The sequence below is a fragment of the Helianthus annuus genome, chromosome 9, assembly GCF_002127325.2.
Source record: "Helianthus annuus cultivar XRQ/B chromosome 9, HanXRQr2.0-SUNRISE, whole genome shotgun sequence".
Taxonomy (NCBI): Eukaryota; Viridiplantae; Streptophyta; class Magnoliopsida; order Asterales; family Asteraceae; genus Helianthus; species Helianthus annuus.
This window is the reverse complement of record NC_035441.2, coordinates 127,185,816-127,196,436: the sequence shown is the minus strand read 5'-3', so window position 1 is coordinate 127,196,436 and position 10,621 is coordinate 127,185,816.

Genomic DNA, 10,621 nt, shown 5'->3' with positions numbered 1-10,621 from the left:
AATCTTTTTTAATCGTCCACCTATATAGATAATGCATTTATACAAAAAAAATTACTTTGAAACAATGCTCATATTTGCCTAATGATTTATTGAAACTGTATGTCAATGATCAACATATTTATTGAATCATGTAGGCCTGTATACTTATTATTCATTAAAAAATTGGATTCTAATACAAACATCTTGCATTATGATTGTTTGAAACTGTAATGGAACATGGACCATACTGTTTTGTATGTATACCGTATATATGCAATTACTCATTTATAAGGAAAAGCATGTATATATGCACTTATACATTTATAAATAAATGTAACTTTGTTTTTTATTGTGATGTATTGTAGATCATAAATCATAAATATTATGATGTAGAATAAATGTTTAATTTTTCACAAAAGAATCATCTGACGTGCTAAGTTTATGTAACCTCTTATTGTAGGTTTAATCTATGGCTGACAGTTCATCGAGGTATTACATTTTTATAGTCTTTCTTTTGTTTTCATTTTTTATTTCTCATGCTAACCTTTACATGTTACACTTGATTAACATCGTAATCTATAAATCAGTTTCAGACTACCCAGTTTTTGTAGGCACATGAATAAAGCAGACGAATTTATTATGGTAAATGACAAATTATTTCATAACTATATTTTCTTTTTTTTTCTTTATATGTATATATTAAGTACAATTTCTTAATGTTTTATTGTTAATATTTTCTCAGTATAATTATAAATCATTTTTTATTGTTTCAGTGTGTTCCCGATGACGCTGCGTTCACACTTTGGGGTGAATATAAGTGTCCTACGAATGTTGATATAATCACAGAAGATGGCCGAAAATTTAATGTTGGAATAAGCGCCTCTAAGGGAAAGATATTCTTTTTTCAAGGTTGGTCCAAAGTTGTAGACCATTTACGACTAACCATTGGGTGTTTGGTTCTATTTAATCCTATAGATTACGCTACGTTTAAGTTAACTTCTTTCCTTGATGGGGTTAGTCATGGGACTTTTTGGACGTTTCTGCTCCCTCCATCATCTCAATTTTATGTAAGATGACTTATAGCTATATTTTTATAATTGTAGTATGTAGTAATTTAATTATATTAAATTTACTAATTTACTGATTGCTGATTTGGTTATATCATCCCCACAGGTCATTCCAGAATGTATCCTGCCAAAACACTATGATTATTCGTCAAATGATGTAATAGCTACTGTTATTACAGACAACATCACGTTTAACGTTCTAATTAAAACATTTGACGGAAAAGTAGGTTTTTCTGCTGGTATTGACGTAATTGTTAGTCAGTTACGGTTGATTGATGGTTGTTTTATGTTTTTTACAAAATCTTTTGGCAATTTTTTCCATTTAAAAGTTTTTGGGAAAAACGGGGTTGAAATGAAATATTCAGATGTAGATGTCGATGAGGTAAGTGTCATATTTCACAATAATTATACACTTTTTACAATATAATTTAATTGATGTTATGCATTTAATTTTTCAGGCTGAGGTTGCACCTCTTGATGCTGAAGATGATGATGATGAACAAATAAATGCGGGTGTAAAAAAGTTTGTTCGTATGGCTGGTGAAGATCATTTTGTAAGTTTTAACCTAATTTTACTTACTGCTAAAAACCAAATATTATCCATTTTTTACTTAATAACCATTAATCTTTCCTTTTTTACAACAATACAGAGGATTCCTGATCCTGTTTCACGCATGGCTAGGCTTCACGAAGGTTTAAAAGATTTGACCGTTAGATTTTCGCATCTGGATCCGCCATTGCAGATTACCAACGGTACCAGACGTGAAAGACGTGAAAGAAAAGGGAAGGTTTCTTTTCGATATGCGTTGACCTCTTGGAAAAAGTTCATGAAAGCCGGTATGATTAATGTCAGCGACCAGGTTCACTTTTCCTTTAATGAAAATGATCAGGTTTTGACTGTTGAGAGGGTTGTACCTTACGTTAGGCGTACCGATTAGTGATAAGACAAATACGGCATTTATTTTGCCTTTGAATTTTTTTTCGTTTTAACATTGGTGTTTGTTTTGAATTTCAATTTTTTATATTACTTTAATTTAATATCTCAGCTGTTATTTTGACAACTATATGACATGTGTTTAAAACTTTAATCTTTGTTTTTTTGTACTTTTTATTTCCATTACAAGTATGATGGATCAAAAGTTAGCTAGAAACTAATAATAAGGATACAATTAACTAGATATATTCTAATATTAACAGTTAACAATATTAAGACTAACATATTAAGACTAAGATTAACACTAACACCAAGATTCCTGATTATTTTAAAATAAATAGCAATTATTCACCATGGGTTTGGAACGTACATCCAGCATCCACACGAGTAAGATAATTATTTTGGTTTCCTAAAAGTATAAAACCCTATAATATTACTACAACAATTTTATTATTTCTTTACGTTCCGATTTTTAGAAAGCAACCATTAACAGCACATTTTACAACTGCTATATTACTGTTTGCCTTAAACTGCCAATTCTATATAAAATAGCTTTAAACGGGTCGAAATTTCCAGATTTATAAATAGATAGTTAAAGTATTTATGCTCTGTTCATTGGTAGACTTTACTAAAAAAGCATTTCATGTATGTGTTAAAATATATATTCTATTGATGTTATGATATATAGGATTTTGAGTATTAATGTTGCGAATGAGGCAGAAACAAATATATGTTTACTCTGTGAACTGATATATAATGTTTGCACTTTTTTTTTTGTTTTATGTGTTGGCGAGTTGGTATTTAGCACTTGAAATGATTTATTTAATTGTTTTTTATCTTTTCTTATATTAATAGTTACATTTGATTTACAGTTACTAGAGTGGGAGTCTAGAACCTATATTGGACTGCTCCATCAGGTAAGTGTAATCACAATTTTTTCACATTTACATTATGTTTACAAAGTACACTGCATTGTTATTTAAAGGTAATAATTAATAATTAATTTTGTTTTTTTACCAATTTTCGTAAATGAAACTTGAAAATGAAAGATGATATCATTATAAATATGGTAATGATTGTGAATTTTTTTTTTAACTTTCATGTCAATTTCCGTTATGTATCAACAATTACTTTACTTTTTTCCGAAATTTAAGTTGAATAATTAAATATGGTAATGATTGAATCATATTTAAAATAATATATTGATTGGTAATATACACTGCAAATCAACTAAATTAATGGTTATACAAATTACTTATTGCTTTATATATTTAAGGAAAAACAATTTACCAAAAATAATATCTTATCATAAATAAGAACGTCGAAATACATTTTCATTCACAAATTCATTTCTTCATTCTAAGTAACATCAGCATTCAATCCAACACCAATGTATGTCTTTTCTTTGACATTCAATACGGTTTTCATGATTGGTTTCTATTAAGTAATTTAAATTTGAAATGTATGACATTACGGTTTTCAATTCTTTCATTTTTTGCATGCTATGTAGAATGGAACAACCAGCCATCACGTTGCTCAAAAATTTGAATCTCAACCAGGATGACTATACCATCAAAGTTCGCATTGTCAGACTATGGAGTCGAGCAGCCTTCAATGATTCTCGAAAGGTTTATTGCTATGATTTGATTTTAATGGACGAAGAGGTAATCGCACATAAAGATGTTTAAACTGATACTTCATATACATGTTTTTTCATTGTTTTTTGGATTTATTTGTTGTACTTATTGTACATATTAGGGGACAAAAATTCAAGCCTTTGTCTTAGCCAAGACTGCCAGAGAGTACGAACATTTGTTGAAGGAGAAGCAGTGTTTGTTCATCCGTAATCCTTCATTAGGCGAGAATCGACAGAAAGTGAAGTATGTCCATATTTCGACGAAAATTAATCTGAACACCAACGCAATAGTTTCGGTTTGTGATGAACCTGTTGGTACTGAGTGGGGATTTGACTTCTCTCCCTTTAGTTCTATTGTTCAAGACCCGACTGACGACAATAAGTCCTTTAGAAGTCCAATTGGTATTCTTACTTTTTTGACTTTAATATATATTACCTATATGTTATTTATATGATGTTAAAAATAATTTTATGATAATACTGTTTTATGTGTAGACGTAATTGGTTTTGTCGTTAAGAGTTTTCCTTACGATCTAAAGGAGGACACCAAAGACGGGAAACAAGAAAAGAAGCTAACATTCATGCTTCAGGATTTAGAGTTTGTTAATCATTTTTTTGTTTACTAACTATATATAACTCAATTACTCATATTCTATTTTTTAACTTATGTTTTTTTTTTCATAGAGGGAAGCAAATATATGTTACTCTTTGGGATGCTTATGCTGAACAGATTTTGGATTTTGAACGGGACAACCAAGATGAAAAAAATGTTGTTGTAATTGTTCAATTCGGAAAATACAGGTTTTGGGGAGGTAATCTCCTAATTTGTCATATAAATATTTATTAAGTTACATATTCCTTTGTTAACAAATGTCCCTCTAAATTAATTTTATAACTTTGTGAACACCATTAGGGTTTCTTTATGTTTCAAATCTCTACACTGTCACTCGCGTGTTGATCAACGCTGAAATAGATGACATTTTAAGTTTTAAGAGGAGGTACGTTTTAACATCACCATTTCAAAACTTTGATACTGCCTTCACAAATAACGTTGAATGTATTCTTTTGATAGGTTCCTTTCAAACATTACCCCTGAAACGTCTTCCACTTTTTCTGGGTTGAGTGCATCCAGAATAAAGGATCCTACTGAAGAGTATCTTTCAGATTTTGAGTTCAGTACTATTGGATCTTTAAATCAAATCTCAGAGGTAAAAGAGATATAAGTTTTACCATGTTTATTAATTTCACATATCATTAACACCTAATTTGTAATATCTTATTTTACAGAAAAAGTTTGTAATTATTGTCGGAACTATAAAGAGTTTTGCTTCCGAGGATTCTTGGTTTTATAATGCTTGCAGAAATTGTAATCGAGCGGTCACCACAAAAACAATTTCAAAAGAAAAGCAAGATGGTTCCGATGGTTTTGAAGATATTGTGGTTCTAGAGTGTAAGGACGATGGCTGTAACAGTAAGACTGTTTACTCCGTTCCGAGGTAACATTACTTTACATAGCAATTGATATTTTACATGTTTACGAGTTGCCTGAATGTTGTCTAACATAGAATTAACGTGTTTCAGGATCAGGGTTCCGATTCGGGTTCAGGATTGCACAGGGATTGTGACGCTCACCCTATTTGAGCGTGAGGTGGTTAGGGTGTTGAAGGTTAACGCGACTCAGCTGTTGGATAAGAACCTTGATGTACGTTGTATTTTGTTTTTCTGTTTTAAATATGTCGATTAATTTTACTAACTTTTTCATTTCATCCGATTTTTTCAAAAATGTCCTAATCTTTTATTTTATTATTTTTTATTTTTCGATATCACTCGCCAGTTAGCTAACGAAGGGAATTTTCCGCAAGAACTCAATGCTCTACTTAACCGGAAGTTTGCATTCAAGATATCCATTGGTTCATTTAACATAACCAAGAAATCGGATGGTTACTCTATTTCAAAATTAACAGACAATCAAACTGTTATTGGTGAACTAGATAAAATTTTCGATGTCATTCAGGTACTTTGAAAACCTATGCACTGTTGTATTCTTATATTTTTATTTAACTCTAACCAATTATCTAATTTTTATTACATTACATATATTCAGCCGGTTGACGAGGAGCGTGTGAATGCTGTTAGCTCTGACATCCATGCAGCAGTCGAGGTCCCCGTTAATGTGTGTAATTTATATTATGTCGTTCGTTATAATTTATTTTAAATATTTTTTTTATTTGAATCGTTATTTGTTTTCCATATTTTCAGGATTCTCTATCCCGTAGCAAAGCCGATGATACACCTGTTTCGAATTTTAATAAAGACGTGTTTAAAACACCTGATGAAGATGTCAACGGTACCTCAATTCGTGTCCTCGAGAACGACCTGAAGCGGAATTTGGACAGCATATATGATGATGATGTGATGTCTTCTCAGTCGTCTACAAAACCACGTAAAGCTGGAAAGGAGGTTGTCATTGATGAATGTGTCACGGCTGGATTACTGATTCCCAAGGTTGAGAAGTAGTTTTGTGACAACTAACAATGTTTTCAACATCTCAGTGGTTTTTATTTTTAAGTGGAGTGTTTGTTTTTTCGTAAAAACTATTAATGGTTCCCGTGTGACAATGTTTTACTTTTTTTATCCTTTTGACTGGTTGAAATTATCTTAATAAGAGATGTTCATTTTGCATTTTCGTATTGTTATTATGTTATTGTTTGCGTTGAAAAAATTTTCCAACAACTAATGCTTCTATATCTTATTGTATATTTTTTTTAAAGTATTTATTTTCTAAATGAAGGAAACGCCCATAGTGGAATCCGTTGATTTGTTTTCTGACTTGAAAGAAGATGGTGTTTGGTATTCTATTATCTTTGTTAGCTTTGAATTTGTATGGCACGACAAAGAGTTAGACAGATTGATTGTTGTGCTTCTCGACCAACAGGTAACCTCATAACATTTTTACTAAACTTTCGACTTATAACTTAATTTTTAATATAATTTATTGAAATTCCTTTTACATGACATTGTTTAGAGGCAGAAGATTGCAGCAATTGTGCCTATAAAGTTTTCTAACTTATACTCATTTAGTAAGATGGTTGGTGGACTATATTCTCTGTCCCAATTCAAAATCGAAAACCTCATGTATCATGAATATCCAAGATATGAAGGCTACATCATTGTCTCAACAAACAAAAAAATCGTATTTAATGAATTCTCAAAACTAACACCATTTTTAGTTCATCCTCCTAAAGGTTTTGTTTTGTACCCGTTAACACCATGCATTAAAACATTAGCTCATGACAGAAGACATGAAAAGTATATTGTTGGTAAGCTAAATTTCTTTTAACCTTGGGTCTAACATGTTATTCTTTAAACTTTAATTAAATGAATTACATATTAGTTATGAAGCTTTTTTTGTTTAAACACTTATCTGAAATTTTTTTTTATTATTTGTACCTTTTCTAGATGTTGTTGGAAGAATAATATGTGGCGAAAGAGACAAAAAGAAACATATGTTTAGGTTATTCCTACAAGATTTCACGTAAGTCAATTCTTTTGATTAGTACACATTATATAAAACTACCTATTTAACATCCAGTTAAAATATAACAGAGGACATGTTATTGAAATGGAATTGTATGACATGAGAGGATTGGGATACGTTACAACTCGAATGAATATACAAAAAAAGTGTATAATTTACGTTGCTCGGGTCAAGTTGGTTTATTGCAACACCAGTAAGGTTTTTATTTTGTTTTATTTTTTATCTTAACTTTTAAGTTGTCACAATTATTTGTTTTAAACTCTATACAAAACTTTGCAGGGAACATTTTGAGATCAACGGATTTGAGTAACATCATTTTTTCGCCTACAATTCCGGAATCACATCTTATTGGTTCTAATATTCGGTCATCTATTCCATGTGATTGTATTTTAAAATGACCACTTTATTATTTTACGTTACATTGCATTGTTTTACTTATTTATATGTATACTTTTTAAACATTTCAATGAGATGTTAAAATTTAGTGTTATTTGATGTTATCATTTACATTTTTTTTATCTACGTATGCATTCGAATTATATGATAGTAGTTGTTCCATATATTCGAACTGTTCTAGACTTTTATGAAAATAACATAAATTCTTTCGTTCACACTTTATTTGAATAACGATATTTTTGTAGGTTTTATAATACACGTTTTATAACATTTTAACATTCGTTTGTAAATAAGTATTTCAAATGAATATATAAGGTTGTTTATATAATAGTTTCTGTGAATCTGTGATTCATTATTTAAATTGATAACATACCAAAAATACAACAAATATAAGATTATAGTATTAATAAATAGGATATTCTAAATATGTAAACACTTATCTATCATAAATCAAGAGAATCTACAGAAATCTTTCAAAACTATTGGAATAGACTTAAACTTATATATGACAACTTTTTAAAATTTTCGTTAATTGTAATCATGCTAAAATTAGATATTTACTAAAATACTTAAGAAATGCTTTTTTTTTTTTTTGTAAATAAAAAATTGTTATCATCTTTCCAAAGAAATGATATACATTGGTAATATAAATCCATCATATCACCTATCACCTATACTATATAAACAATCAACTTTTACATTTTCCATTTATTTAAAAAAATTTAAACACTAAACCGAATTGGAGAATGACATTATGTTGTCAATAATCACAAAATTCGTTCCTTTATAATATGTATGTTTCTACACCATTAACCTTCACACAAACCAATAAACCCTATTGATCTTCATCTTCTTCACCGGATCTTCATACCAATCTTCATCGGTAATATTCAATACTTCATATTTACTTTATTTTGATTTTGTTTTTTCATAAAGTTTCTTAACAAGTCCGATTCTTTCTCTGTTTGGTGTTTCGAGATATTAAATCTTAGTCTACGAATCGTTATTTGCTACATAATGTGTTTGTTTTGATGTTTTACTTTTGATTGTACTGTAAAGTCGAAGTATTATATACAGAGTGTGTTATATATATTTTGATGAAGTTGTATTTTAGGGTTTGTTTGCCGATTAATGTTCATGTATAAATCTGATGAATGTTTAGGTATACTGTTGTTTTACAGGAGATGAATATTTGTTCTATGTCTTGAATCTTAGACAATGATCTGCTGATTTTGAAACCTTTTTGATGTTTTTTATTTTAGTTATTAATAAAACTTTATACCGAATATTATTTTAAATGTTTGCAGAACATCATATTGATCTTTCAGAATCTATCTAAAAAGTGTTTATGAATCTATGTTTTTTTTTTATCTTTTTTTTTTTTGTTTTACAGTTTTGACGTTTGTTTGGTATTGCATTCATAAGCATTGAGTTGGTATCCATAAAGTTTTTATTAGACTTTGTACAGAATCTTATTAATGGATTTTGATCACGAATAACCTGAGATTATTGTTTCATTTGAGGATTTCATGGTTTGATTGTTAATTGTCAAGTTAGTTTTTTTAAGTTTTCTAATAAAAAACAAATGGCTGTTAACTACATGTTTAAAGTGTACTTAACCTTTTGTCGAAACTATCTTTTACATTTAAGTTGGATCTTTTATGTAATCATTACTATCATCTAGGTAGTATTCGGTTTGTTTATTTCATATCTTAGACTAGAATGAATGTTTTCATACTTTGTTTTTTTTTTATTCAGTCTTATGTTAATGTTTTACGGTCCTTATATATGTAAGATATAGATCAAAAAAAGATATACAAGGATCTCCTGTTATTGAAAAGTTTATGTTCTTTATTGTTTTATTTATTTAAATCTTAGGTCTTAAATGAATTTGTTCCTACTTTCCTTTTTTATTCAGTCTTTATAGATATATTTTATAATAATTTTTTGAATTAGTGATTTTTTTTTGTTTATATTGATGTTACATTGTTTGAAACGGTTATATTTAAAAAAAAATGTCAACTTGAGTAGTATATGGATTCCAAAACTGCATCATTGAATGTAGATATTCTTTTGGCTAGAATTTTGTTTAAGACTAATCTATATGTATATTTAATAATATTTCTAATGCTTATTAACACATAACTATATTTTCAGTTCAGTTGCTGGTTGTGTTAATAATGTCTGACAATTCGGATGATGAGGTTCTAGAGATATCTCATGAACAGTTCGTTCAGACGGTAGATGAGGTAAAGTAATAATATCTATACACATATTTGTAATTATTTGTTATATGGGAGTTATTATAGTGCATATGTTATTTTTAGGCCTTACGTAAAGAATATGGCTTCTTTTTTTCACATGAAGAACCAAATGTCCCCCAGGTAATCGTATATTTTTATAAATGTATGTTTATACATAATATTTATAAGCTATTTAGTGTAACATCTATAAATGTACATTTTATTTTAAAAGTTTATAATGTTGTTTTGTAACAGGATTGTTCTATTCCGCAAAAAGATACTATCACCATGGAGGGAAGTGGAAATACAATCAAGGTTAAACAACATGACGTTCAATGTACTTCCCAGGCCTTTATATCTGAAGGATCTCCATCTCACACAGGAAATGTAAGTTTATAGATTCATACAACTAATATTATGTCGTTAACTACAATATGGTGTTGTTTTGAAGATATTGTTTTTTCAAATTTTAAAGGCAAAGGAAAATATAAGGTCTGTTAACAACCATATGCTATCGTTTTAAATATATCATTTTGTTCAATCATAAAGGCAAAGGAAAACATAGAGTCGGTTGGTAGTTCGAAGTATAAGAAGCGTTTAGATGCAGACAGTTGCGCACAAAACACTATTCCTGAAGATCCGGAAGTTTTGAACTTTACCCGTAAAGGAGAATACAGGCTGGTAAAATTTTTGCTAAATGAATATTTACATTTACATTTTTTATCCTTAATATTGGAAAACTAAGATTTAAACTGGTAAATAAACATTTTTACGTGCAGCGTCTTCCGGTCGGGGTTTCAAAGCACGCTGGCTTTAGAAAGAAGCTTC